At 40.3% G+C, this 15,000-nt stretch overlaps 1 protein-coding gene across 2 annotated transcripts in view; it reads right to left on the bottom strand.

Moving 5' to 3' along the window:
• Nucleotides 1–15,000, bottom strand: part of LOC115214338 (dynein regulatory complex protein 9-like) — a 200,535-nt gene that overhangs the window by 45,216 nt on the left and 140,319 nt on the right. The gene's annotated exons all lie outside the window — the stretch shown is intronic.

The raw sequence follows: 15,000 nt of genomic DNA on the forward strand, positions 1-15,000 counted from the left end.
ACTCATAGTCATAGGACTACAGTTTCAATTCCCAGACTGGGTGTTATGAGTGTTTATTGAGCAAAGACACCTAAAGCTCTATGAAGCTCCAGCAGGGACTGGTGATGAACCCCACTGTATTCTTTCATCACAACTTTCTCTCACTCTTTCTTCCTGTTTCTGTTGTACCTGTATTGCAAAGGGGCTAGCCTCGTCACTCTGTGTCCCGCTGAATCTCCACAAGAACTACGTTAAGGGCACACGTGTCTGTGGAGTGCTCAGCCACTTGCACGTTAATTTCATGAGCAGGCTGTTCTGTTGATCATATCACCTGGATCCCTCGTTGTCATAACCAATGGAGTGCCATGATATATATATATACTAGCAGTATTGCCCGGCGTTGCTTGGGTTTATTTCGACCCTTTAGAATTGGAATTTTTGAAAATTTTGCATTATGTAGCTCGCTATTCTCTTTAAGTGAACATTTTTCTGGCTGAAATACACCGAAAAATGGCGACACAGCAGTCAAAAGATCGTAAAAATAGGGATTTTCATAGAAAAAAAGCACCTTTTTGATGTAAATAATTTTTGGTCTTAACATGGTCCGATTTGAATTTTTTCTTCTATGGAAGGAAGAGCAAGCCTTCTTCTATCATACTCTCAATTTTGGTCAACTTGCGCTGCAGGGTCTTAGAGGAGATAGTGTTAAGTTGAAGGCTACCAAACCTGCTATACACAGACAACTTCAGCTTTATATATATATATATATATATATATATATATATATACTTCTCTCTGAGTAAAATAATGTTCCTAATCTTTGCATTGTCTTCTAACTTTAATTCTAAGTCCTGTGGCATTATTTTCTTAACATGTGAAACAGAAATATAATTTGGCTCAATATTATGATATTTAGCTGTGATAATTTTTTTAATATTGCAGTTTGCAACCAACAGAGGCTTCACATAAGAAAGTCAAATGGTGGAATATATAACTGGTTCGTTTATAAATCTTTTAACGGCTGAGAGAGAAACTAACCTCCCCAGTTATGTTCTGTCTTTAGTTTCTTTCAGTCTTAGGTCATACTTGTAAATCTTTTCAACAATATTTATGTCGAAAATCTTAACTATTTACATTAAAACTAATTACTATTCACATGCTAAAGTTTGCTCCAAGTTATGAACATCAAATTTAATGTGATATGGTGGACTGAATTAACCTGTATGTTTACGCCTGAGTGGCTTTCAAGTTATCTGTCATCCGCATGCGATAGGAAGAAAGGAAAGTAAAGTGTGTATAATTGCTAATTTCATAGATTAATTGGTCTGAACCTATTTCATATAATCAACAAGATGTCATAGTTTGGACAAATCTTCTTCAGTACCGCATCTTACCAATTATTGCTGCCGTTTATCATCTCCTCCTCCGTCATGGAGTCTTCTAGCCTGTGATTAACTCTTACCATTTCTTTGCATATTTTATGTATGCTGTTTCGGCATCGTTTGACCCTTTTTTACTGAGTTTTCATACTTTGTAGACATTACCTGTCCATTCCGTCACTTGTCCATTCCGTCACTTGTCCATACCATCACTTGACCATACCATCACTTGTCCATACCATCACTTGGCCATACAATCACTTGACCATACCATCACTTGTCCATACCATCACTTGGCCATACCATCACTTGGCCATACCATCACTTGGCCATACCATCACTTGTCCATACCATCACTTGCCATACCATCACTGGCCATACCATCACTTGCCATACCATCACTTGGCCATACCATCACTTGACCATACCATCACTTGGCCATACCATCACTTGGCCATACCATCACTTGGCCATACCATCACTTGGCCATACCATCACTTGTCCATACCATCACTTGGCCATACCATCACTTGTCCATACCATCACTTGGCCATACAATCACTTGGCCATACCATCACTTGGCCATACCATCACTTGGCCATACCATCACTTGGCCATACCATCACTTGTCCATACCATCACTTGGCCATACCATCACTTGACCATACCATCACTTGGCCATACAATCACTTGGCCATACCATCACTTGGCCATACCATCACTTGTCCATACCATCACTTGACCATACCATCACTTGGCCATACAATCACTTGGCCATACCATCACTTGGCCATACCATCACTTGGCCATACCATCACTTGGCCATACAATCACTTGGCCATACCATCACTTGTCCATACCATCACTTGGCCATACATCACTTGGCCATACATCACTTGGCCATACCATCACTTGGCATACCATCACTTGGCCATACCATCACTTGTCCATACCATCACTTGGCCATACCATCACTTGACCATACCATCACTTGGCCATACAATCACTTGGCCATACCATCACTTGGCCATACCATCACTTGTCCATACCATCACTTGACCATACCATCACTTGGCCATACAATCACTTGGCCATACCATCACTTGGCCATACCATCACTTGGCCATACCATCACTTGGCCATACAATCACTTGGCCATACCATCACTTGTCCATACCATCACTTGGCCATACCATCACTTGACCATACCATCACTTGGCCATACAATCACTTGGCCATACCATCACTTGGCCATACCATCACTTGGCCATACCATCACTTGGCCATACCATCACTTGTCCATACCATCACTTGGCCATACCATCACTTGTCCATACCATCACTTGGCCATACAATCACTTGTCCATACCATCACTTGGCCATACCATCACTTGTCCATACCATCACTTGGCCATACAATCACTTGGCCATACCATCACTTGTCCATACCATCACTTGGCCATACCATCACTTGACCATACCATCACTTGGCCATACAATCACTTGGCCATACCATCACTTGGCCATACCATCACTTGTCCATACCATCACTTGGCCATACCATCACTTGTCCATACCATCACTTGGCCATACCATCACTTGTCCATACCATCACTTGGCATACAATCACTTGGCCATACCTCACTTGGCCATACCATCACTTGGCCATACCATCACTTGTCCATACCATCACTTGTCCATACCATCACTTGGCCATACATCACTTGCCATACCATCACTTGACCATACCATCACTTGGCCATACAATCACTTGGCCATACCATCACTTGTCCATACCATCACTTGTCCATACCATCACTTGACCATACCATCACTTGGCCATACAATCACTTGGCCATACCATCACTTGGCCATACAATCACTTGGCCATACAATCACTTGGCCATACCATCACTTGTCCATACCATCACTTGTCCATACCATCACTTGACCATACCATCACTTGGCCATACAATCACTTGGCCATACCATCACTTGGCCATACAATCACTTGGCCATACAATCACTTGGCCATACCATCACTTGACCATACCATCACTTGGCCATACAATCACTTGACTATACCATCACTTGACCATACCATCACTTGTCCATACCATCACTTGACCATACCATCACTTGGCCATACCATCACTTGGCCATACCATCACTTGACCATACCATCACTTGGCCATACAATCACTTGGCCATACCATCACTTGTCCATACCATCACTTGTCCATACCATCACTTGACCATACCATCACTTGGCCATACCATCACTTGTCCATACCATCACTTGACCATACAATCACTTGGCCATACCATCACTTGGCCATACAATCACTTGGCCATACAATCACTTGGCCATACCATCACTTGACCATACCATCACTTGGCCATACAATCACTTGACCATACCATCACTTGGCCATACCATCACTTGGCCATACCATCACTTGTCCATACCATCACTTGTCCATACCATCACTTGTCCATACCATCACTTGGCCATACAATCACTTGGCCATACCATCACTTGTCCATACCATCACTTGGCCATACCATCACTTGTCCATACCATCACTTGTCCATACCATCACTTGACCATACCATCACTTGGCCATACAATCACTTGGCCATACCATCACTTGTCCATACCATCACTTGTCCATACCATCACTTGACCATACCATCACTTGGCCATACAATCACTTGGCCATACCATCACTTGGCCATACAATCACTTGGCCATACAATCACTTGGCCATACCATCACTTGACCATACCATCACTTGGCCATACAATCACTTGACCATACCATCACTTGTCCATACCATCACTTGGCCATACAATCACTTGGCCATACCATCACTTGGCCATACCATCACTTGGCCATACCATCACTTGTCCATACCATCACTTGGCCATACCATCACTTGGCCATACCATCACTTGTCCATTCCGTCACTTGTCCATACCATCACTTGTCCATACCATCACTTGTCCATACCATCACTTGTCCATTCCGTCACTTGTCCATACCATCACTTGTCCATTCCGTCACTTGTCCATACCATCACTTGTCCATACCATCAATTGGCCATACCATCACCTGTCCATTCCATCACTTAACCATACCATCACTTGTCCATTCCGTCACTTGTCTATACCATCACTTGACCATACCATCACTTGACCATACCATCACCTGTCCATTCCGTCACTTGTCCATACCATCACTTGTCCATACCATCACTTGGCCATACAATCACTTGGCCATACCATCATTTGACCATACCATCTCCTGTCCATTCCGTCACTTGTCCATACCATCACTTGTCCATACCATCACTTGTCCATACTGTCACTTGGCCATACCATCACTTGACCATACCATCACTTAGGCAAACCATCACTTGACCATACAGTCACCTGGTCATACCATCACACAGCCATACCATCACTTGGTCATACTCTCACCTGTCCATACCGTCACCTGGTTATGCGATCTGTCCATACCTTCACCTGGCCTTATCAGCACTTGGCCATACCATCACTCGGCTATACTTTCATCTGGCCACACTGCCACCCGTCCATTTCGTCACTTGGCCATACCATCACTTGACCACACAGTCACCTGGTTATACCAACACCCATCTATACCAGTGTAGTCCTCTTTTGAACATTCTACTGACACTTCTGATGCTCTTTTCCTTCTGTTTTCTTCTTTTTCTTTCATTTTACCATTTTCCTTTCCTCTTACCTCTGCTCCATCATTCAAGTATGCTGACCTTACACATCCATCAGAGCATACTTGGCTTCTCATGCATCTTCCACATTCACAGCCCATTCTTGCTACCATTTAATATCTCACTCCAAAAGCGGCATCATACAACCTGCCTTTCAGTCACAGAGAAGCCTTTTGTTGCCAACTGAAGTAGAAATTCTCTTTGCTGTCCCCTTCACCCATTCTTGCTCTGGTTACTCTTGCACCAACTATCATCACTGTTATTTAGGTTACCTAGGCAACAGGGTTAGGGTTATACTAGAAGACGTGGAGGCGCAATGGCCCAGTGGTTAGGGCAGCGGACTCGCGGTTGTAGGATCGCGGTTTCGATTCCCAGACCGGGCGTTGTGAGTGTTTATTGAGCGAAAACACCTAAAAGCTCCACGAGGCTCCAGCAGGGGATGGTGGTGATCCCTGCTGTACTCTTTCACCACAACTTTCTCTCACTCTTACTTCCTGTTTCTGTTGTACCTGTATTTCAAAGGGCCGGCCTTGTCACTCTCTGTGTCACGCTGAATATCCCCGAGAACTACGTTAAGGGTACACGTGTCTGTGGAGTGCTCAGCCACTTACACGTTAATTTCACGAGCAGGCTGTTCCGTTGATCGGATCAACCGGAACCCTCGTCGTCATAACCGATGGAGTGCTTCCATACTAGAAGACCACATTTTTACAGGTGACAGAAAATGGGAACCACCTGTCAACGGAAAAAAAAAAAATGAGAGTGACTGTCAATGAATGAAAAACAATTCCTAACATCACATTGAGTCCTTGAGCAAGACACTTCATTTCATATTGCTCCAGTCTGCTCAGCCTACAAAAATGAGTTGTACCTGTATTTCTAAGGGCCAGTCTCGTCATTCTGTCACACTGAATCTCCCCAAGAACTACATTAAGGGTACACTTAAACGTTAATTTTACATATACATATACATACATACATACATACATACATACATATATATATATATATATATATATATATATATGTACATACATACATATATATACATACATACATATATTCATGTATCATCATCATCATCATTTAGCATCCGTTTTCCATGCTAGCATGGGTTGGACGGTTTAACTGGGGTCTGTGAAGCCGGAAGGCTTCATCAGGCCCAGTCAGATTTGGCAGTGTTTCTACGGCTGGATGCCCTTCCTAATGCCAACCACTCCGTGAGTGTAGTGGGTGCTTTTTACATGCCACCTGCACAGGTGCCAGACAGAGCCGGCAAACGGCCACGAACGGATGGTGTTTTTACATGCCACTGGCACGGGGGCCAGGCGAGGCTGGCAACGGACATGAACGGATGGTGCTTTTACGTGCTACCGGCACGTATATATATATATATATATATATATATATAGTCACTAAGAGGATATTTAGACCTCTTATAGGGATATTTCTATCCAAGATACACTGGTTTAATATATTGTATTTTGAAGAGATATTTCATAAGATATCAAATATTATTATTGGAGTCTATTGGAGTATTCAAAAAGATCATAATGTAATCCTTGTATTGTCCCTTTTTCATGCCCTGATGATTTTCCACCCAGGCTATTTTGAAATGCAAGCTTATATATTTATATATGTTTTGTAGTTTAAGCTGGATGCGAAATGAAACAATTGTTGGTGAAGATGCTAATTAATTGATAAATTAATTTGTACCCAAACTTAATAATAATATTTGATATATATATATATAGCATATGATTATTATTGTCACTGTAATTGTACACACATACATCTTTATAAACACATATTTTTACACACAATATGATTGAGGGGATAAAATACTGCAGAAAAATTTTGATGAATCTATATTTTCATATTTTTGTAATTGTTTTTTTTTTGCTCACCTCATCTAAAATTAATATATGTGAGAAATCATCACCTATTGATAATTTTTCTTAAACGAATAAATAGTTGGATAATATTTATATCTATAATTATTTTCTTTTAGATGATAAATTTGTTCCATATATCTTCTTCATTCTTCATTTTTCTACTACAGCTTCATAGCTTCTTCCTATTCTTCATCTTCCTCCTTTTTCTTCCTTTTTCTTTTTTCTTCTTGAGACATCAGTTCAATTTCGTTACAAGTGTTTTGCCGTGTCTCTGTACACAGATGCTGCTGTAATTTCAATCCGTATGCTCCTTCATCAATCTGAGAGTGGGGGAGAGCAGCAGTACACAAACGGCTTAAAAGGGGCTATAAATACTGTTCTCTCTTCTAAGGATTCCCCTAAATCCTTAGCTGTTGAGAACAGATTCAAGAGTTACCTTCTAATGTAGCAGGTGATACATTAGCGTTCTCATGAAAGGTGAGAATGTAAATTGTCGTCAATTTAATATATTATGGGTCCTTTGGGCCTTTTGGTCATTTTTAATGTCCTTTCCCTTAATATTTTCAGAGGCACTAAATTCTTTATTCACTTTAGTCCTATTTGAATCAATCAAGATAGGTGTGATGGTAGTGCTGCTGATGGTGGTGGTGGTGTTGATGGTGATGGTGGTGGTGGTGGTGGTGATGGTGCTGGTGATGGTGGTGGTGGTACAGGTTTCAAATGCTTAGAATGTCATACTTTAAATGGTAATTATTGCTTCCCAACCACATGGTTCCAGGTTCAGTCCCACTGTGTGGAACTTTGGGCAAGCATCTTCTACTATAACCCTGGGCCAACCAAAGTTTTGTGAAGGGATTTGGTAGATTGAAGCTGCAACAAATGTCCTCCAGAAGACCATCATAGTCTCCTGACTTCTCGTTCTTCAACACAGCATCCGTCTAATTATTGCTGTCATCATTGATATATTTTTCAGTTATTTAACACTGTAGGTCTACAAAAGATATTATCTCAGGACGAATACCTATTTCTTTATTACCCACAAGGGGCTAAACACAGAGGGGACAAACAAGGACAGACATAGGTATTAAGTCGATTACATCGACCCCAGTGCGTAACTGGTACTTAATTTATCGACCCCGAAAGGATGAAAGGCAAAGTCGACCTCGGCGGAATTTGAACTCACAACGTAACGCAGACGAAATACCGCTAAGCATTTCGCCCGGCGTGCTAACGTTTCTGCCAGCTCGCCGTCTCAGGACGAATACTGCAATTAATTAGGCTTTTAACGATGTATCTGCATTAAGTATGATACACAGCTTGTCATTTCTCTAAAAAAAAAAAAAATTTGGGTTTCTTTAATCGTTGTTATTTAGCCCTGAGTCAAACTTGTTGAAACAAATCTAACTCATATGATCAAAGTTATTCCAGCCTTGACCATCCATTTTAATATTCACGCATTACTTACATTATCTAATGTGTTCTTTTTATGTGGTATAATTGTGTAGGGTTGAAGATTTGGCTGTTATTTTTAGCAAGTTAAAAATACCATGTACAGGGTTTCTTTTTAATGGTTTTGTAATTTTGTGTTGATTTACTAATAAAAATATTTTCCCTATTATCATGAAATTGAAACCACAGATTGAAAATTTGTAAAATTCCAAGACAACAGATAAATTTTCTTCCTCTTCCTTTCTTCCATGAAATGAAACACAAATAATAATAATAATAATAATAATAAAATAATAATAATAATAATAATAATAATGATAATAATAATAATAATAATAATAAATAATAATAATAATAATAATAAATGCCCTGATGCAGTACCAGGCAGTGGCTCTCATGGCTTCTGATCTTAACTGATTGGAAGTGTTATCATGTACATTGTTTTGTCTTGGTATAAAAGATGGGCTACAGCAAATATTCTGCTCAATACCACAGATTTGCTTGTCAGTTGTTTGACCTTAACCAGTTGAGCATGTCCCTTAGTGGCTGACGATATGTGCATCTCTGATCACGAGCAGAAGTAGTGGGGGAGCATCATAGCCATGTGTTGAGAGGGATTCTTTGGGGTTTGAATAGTTCACCTCTGGAAACATGGGTGGTTCTTTCAACATCCTTAAACAACCCTATTCAGGGACCGTTTGAGCGGGATGGGCTACTCAACCTGAAGAAAATTCTAACTGGGCCCCACCTGCAAGGTCATGTGCTGTTTATCTTGATATAGATCACCATGTCGCGCACATATGGTTGTGATGCATGTGCCTGGTGTACCTTTATCAGACGGGTAGTCATGATGGGTATATTGGGCTTCGTATATTTTACCCCAGTGTCACTTTGATGGCATGAACTGCTCTCTCACTCAATAATAATAATAATAATAATAATAGTAATAGTAATAATAATAATAATAATAATAATAATAATAATAATAATGATGATGATGATGATAATGATGATGATGATGATGATGATGATAATAATAATAATAATAATAATAATAATAATAATAATAATAATAAAATAATAGGCACACTGTGAATTGAAAATTTTAATGATTCTAAAAAATTGATTTGATGAGGAACCGCCATAAAATGGAATTCACAAGACATTTAAAGTATCAGAGAAATATAAGTTAAGCACAGTATTTTTAATTTATTTTTCAATCTCTTTCTGTGATATAGATTCTGTTGCAAAGAAGTCCAGCTGTGAAGCTAATAATACTTTATTGATTAAAAGGTAAAAGAAAACCAGAGCACCCTAAGGTTACATTCAAATATGAGAGCAGTAAACCATTTTATATTCATGTTTTCCATTCTAGCATCACTGAACATGTTTAAAGAATTATTTATGTTCAAATTTTGAACATGTTTTGTGTTGTTAAGGAAATTATTATTAAATCTGGATGGCATTACTTTTTATTACTAACAAATCAAAATGACAAACAGAAGGAGTGGAACTTGTTATTCGACCCAAGAATGCTAAGACAGAAAGCTAGATGCATTCCATCAAAGACACTGGAGAAGGATTCGAAGAACGTACTAGCAAGACCATATAACCAAAGAGGGCATTCTGAAGAAAGCCAAAACAAGACTGCTTAGCAAAATCATCACAGAATGAAAATTAAGATTAGTGAGTCACATACACTGGCCACCAGAACAACACCATTGTAAAACAGCTTTCAAATGGACACTACTGGAGGGGAAAAAGAAAAAGAGGATGACCAAAAAGTGCAGGGTACAGAAGATTCATAACCTACATGAGAGAGGCCAACATCACATGGCCGGATGCAGAGAAAACCGCAGCCAACAGAAACCAGTGGCATCACTCTTTCTTCCTGTTTCTGTTGTACCTGTAATGCAAAGGGGCCAGCCTCGCCAAACTCTGTGTCCTGCTGAATCTCCGCAAGAACTACGTTAAGGGCACATGTGTCTGTGGAGTACTCAGCCACTTGCATGTTAATTTCATGAGCAGGCTGTTCCGTTGATCGGAACAACTGGATCCCTCGTTGTCATAACTAATGGAGTGCCATGATATATATATATATATATATATACTTTGATACTTTGATAGGTTTCGGCCATTATTGGCCCAGGCCATGTCTAACTTAATAGCACCACCTGGTGAAGTCTTTCAAGTCAGAATTTGGGCACTATGGCCCACTCAAGTAGAGAGTTATTGTTTACAGAGACATATCCGGGTGTAGGGGGTTTATCTGGGATTTCTTGAAGGAATCTGTCCAAAGACTTCTTGAACCCTATAGGGTCAGTTTCTGTTTTAATGTGTTTTGGTGTAATGTTAAGAGAGCGGGGCCAATTGAGGTGAAATAATTGTGCCGTATTGTTGTTATGAGATGAGAGTGCGATTTTTGTTTTGGGCGGATGGCACGGGGCCCAAGCCTTGGATGTACCTTAAAGGTGATGCCAACATCATTTGGGCAATGCTGATGGAATATTTTCCTCATCATGCAGATGATGTAGCGCTCACGACAACGTTGGAGAGAATAAAGTTTTAGCTTTTCTAGTCGACCCTAATAGTCGAGGCCTGTCATGCCATCTATCTTTTTTGTGATTGCCCTTTGAGGTGCTTATGTATATATATATATATATATACTTGCTGCCCAATGTGGTCCAGAGTAGAAGAGAAACTAAGACAAACAGCTTTATGTGACTTGCCCAAAACAATCTCCAAAATGTCTCTTCACTCTTTGGCATTGAGATTCCTCTGTCAAATGTAATGCTTATTTATTCACACTGTTTTGAATTAATTATGTATTATCTTAGAGCTTTGAGATTTCAATAATATAATTGCATATAATTAGAACGACATTGTAGGGTAGGTGTGAGAGACCAGATCTGACTTAAAACAGGTAGAATATTTGGGCCAGAAATGGCAGGTTTAAATGCTAAAATGTTAAACCTCAAAGATTTTTATGGACTGATTCTTAACTCTGATTTTATCACATTGAGCAGGTGAAAGATCCATCTTACTTCAGAATTTTTTCAGTGACTCACAAATTGGCTGTTTGAACATTAGACAGAATGCAACACAGTATTTGCTCCAGTTCTCTGAGACCTAAGTTGAAATCCTGACAATGGTGCCTTTTATACTTTTGAGGTTCAAAAGAATAAAGTACCAGTCAGTCTTGGGTGAAGGATTGGCAGAAAGGCTAAAGCACCAAAGTATCTGTTCCAACTGTGAGGTGACAACCCTTACAACAAGACTGGTGCCAAGTTGTAGAAGCCTTTCTTTACCTTAAACATTAGGGGCATGGAAACAGGGAGACTTGCATGTATGGTCAGCTGATGGTCATTATCATCATTTAACGTCCGTTTTTTTTAAAATGGCATCTATCATACTCTCTTTTACTCTTTTACTTGTTTCAGTCATTTGACTGCGGCCATGCTGGAGCACCGCCTATAGTCGAACAAATCAACCCTGGGACTTATTCTTGTAAGCCCAGTACTTATTCTATCGGCCTCTTTTGCCGAACCGCTAAGTAACAGGGACGTAAATATACCAGCATCGGTTGTCAAGCAATGCTAGGGGGACAAACACAGACACACAAACACACACACACACACACATATATATATATATACGACGGGCTTCTTTCAGTTTCCGTCTACCAAATCCACTCACAAGGCTTTGGTTGGCCCGAGGCTATAGTAGAAGACACTTGCCCAAGATGCCACACAGTGGGACTGAACCCGGAACCATGTGGTTGGTAAGCAAGCTACTTACCACACAGCCACTCCTGCGCCTAACTCATATAGAGTTTACTGATGTAAATTTTTTTATGGTTGGATGTCCTTCTTGTCACTAAACCTCACCTGTTTTCAAGTAAGGTAATATCTCCCCACCACCACCACCACCATGGCCAGACATGTGTTTGCTGAACATTGGAAATGGATGACACTGCTTGTATGACAGGGACACTCATTTACAACACCCACACAATGTCTAGGCAAGGAAACACAAATAGTTGAGAGGATTGGTGTTCTGAAGAGGAAGGATTTAGATAAACTCTCGAAAGGAAAGATTAGGAAATGAGGGATCAGGGTGGAGAGACACAATAAGGATAAGAAGGGGAAGTAAGGCAGGCTTTTCAGGTGAACTTTGGCGGGGATTGGTATAGAATTAACTATTTCAGAGGAGTAGGGTCTGTTGTGATTGTAATAGAAGGGGTACATTAGATATTGTTCAGTCTCTGATTGTTATTGGAGTTTAGCCTCAAACCATCCTTGATTGAAAATAAGATGAAAGGCAATCCAGCTGTGACTCTCCCATCTTTTTAGAGATATTAAGTATTCTTTTCTACTCTAGGTACAAGGCCCAAAATTTTTGGGGAGGGTGCCAGTCGATTAGATCAACCTCAGTACATAACTGGTACTTAATTTATTGACTCTGAAAGGATGAAAGGTAAAGTTGACCTCAGCGGAATTTGAACTGAGAATGTAGTGACGGACGAAATACTGCTAAGCATTTCACCCAGCTCACTGCCTTTCTGTACAAATATATTCTTTTCTACTCTAGGCACAAGGCCTGAAATTTTGGGGGAGGAAGCCACTTGATTACATTGCCCCCAATACACAAATGGTACTTAATTTATTGACTCCGAAAGGATGAAAGGCAAAGTCAACCTCGGCGGAATTTGAACTCAAAACGTAACGACAGATGAAATACCACTAAGCATTTCGCCAGTGTGCTAACGTTACTTATTTCTTTATTGCCCACAAGGGGCTAAACATAGAGGGGACAAACAAGGACAAATAAAGGGATTAAGTTGATTACATCAACCCCAGTGCATAACTGGTACTTAATTTATCAACTCCGAAAGGATGAAAGGCAAAGTCAACCATGGCAGAATTTGAATTCAGAACATAAAGACAGATGAAATACTGCTAAGCATTTTGCCTGGCGTGCTAACGTTTCTGCCAGCTTGCCGTCTTAGAGGTATAACATATCACAGTATTTCATGCATTCTATTTTCAAGATGGTGGATGGGGGGATAAATGTTGTGAATTGGCTGAATGGGAAAGACATGCCTTGACACATTTGTTCTGGCTTTTTGTCTTCTGTGTTCAAATTCCACCAAAGTCAAATCTGCCTTTTATCCTCCAGGATAATGGACAGACATGGATTTTTCAAAATAATCCAAACACACCTACAGCATATGTCATTATTAATATAACTCATGAATGTGAAGAATTTAATAAAATACATAACAGTTTCGTAACTAAGATATCATCATAATCACTATCATCATCATCATGAACATTTAACATCCATTTTCCATCCCAGCATGGGTCGGATGGCTTAACAGGAATTGGCAATGCCAGGATCCACACCAGGTTCCATAGTCTGTTTTGCCATGGTTTCTATGGTTTCTGGATGCCATAGGCGCAGGAGTGGCTGTGTGGTTAGTAGCTTGCTAACCAACCACATGGTTCCGGGTTCAGTCCCACTGCGTGGCATCTTGGGCAAGTGTCTTCTGCTATAGCTCCGGGCCGACCAATGCCTTGTGAGTGGATTTGGTAGACGGAAACTGAAAGAAGCCTGACGTATATATATATATATATATGTGTGTGTGTGTGTGTGTGTGTTTGTGTTTGTCCCCCTAGCATTGCTTGACAACCGATGCTGGTGTGTTTACGTCCCCATCACTTAACAGTTCGGCAAAAGAGACCGATAGAATAAGTACTGGGCCTACAAAGAATAAGTCCCGGGGTCGATTTGCTCGACTAAAGGCGGTGCTCCAGCATGGCCGCAGTCAAATGACTGAAACAAGTAAAAGAGTAAAGAGTAATATAGCATTTGCCAACCACTTTACAGAGTGGACTGGGTGCCTTTTATGCGGCACCTGCACCCACAATAATGATTTTTACGTAGCACCTTGGTTTTCGGATCTCAATTCTGTTGTGGTGGGAAGGTCTCCTTGAGTACAGCAATTCACCACTCTGTCATCTTCTTTGTAAGGTTCAGCATTTTGAGATCCGTCTTTGATACTTCGTCCCTTGTTGCCAGGGATCTCCTTCCTCTTCAAGATAAGTATTTGGGAAATATCATAACAAAGTTATGATGGAAAGTTTTAAATACAAATACTTTAGAATTTCAGATTTTTTAATCATAAAATAATAAGGAGTCTCAGACAATGATGATGGTGGTGGTGGTGGTGGTGGTGTTGATGATGATGATGATGATGATGATGGTGATGATGATGATGATGGCGACGACGATGATGGTGATGATGATGATGATGATGGCGATGATGATGGTGATGATGATGATGATGATGATGATGACGATGATTGCATTCTGTGTTGACATCGACACCAATCATTCTACCTTTTCAAAGACATATGAAATATGAAATTCCCTGAAAACCAAGTGAGGGTCGGTGACAGGAAGAGCATCCAAACCAAAGAATCCTACTTCAAAATCAATTCCCATCCAATCCATACCAGCATGGCAAAACAGATGATAAAATAT

Source organism: Octopus sinensis, linkage group LG7 (genome assembly GCF_006345805.1).
Source record: "Octopus sinensis linkage group LG7, ASM634580v1, whole genome shotgun sequence".
Lineage (NCBI taxonomy): Eukaryota > Metazoa > Mollusca > Cephalopoda > Octopoda > Octopodidae > Octopus > Octopus sinensis.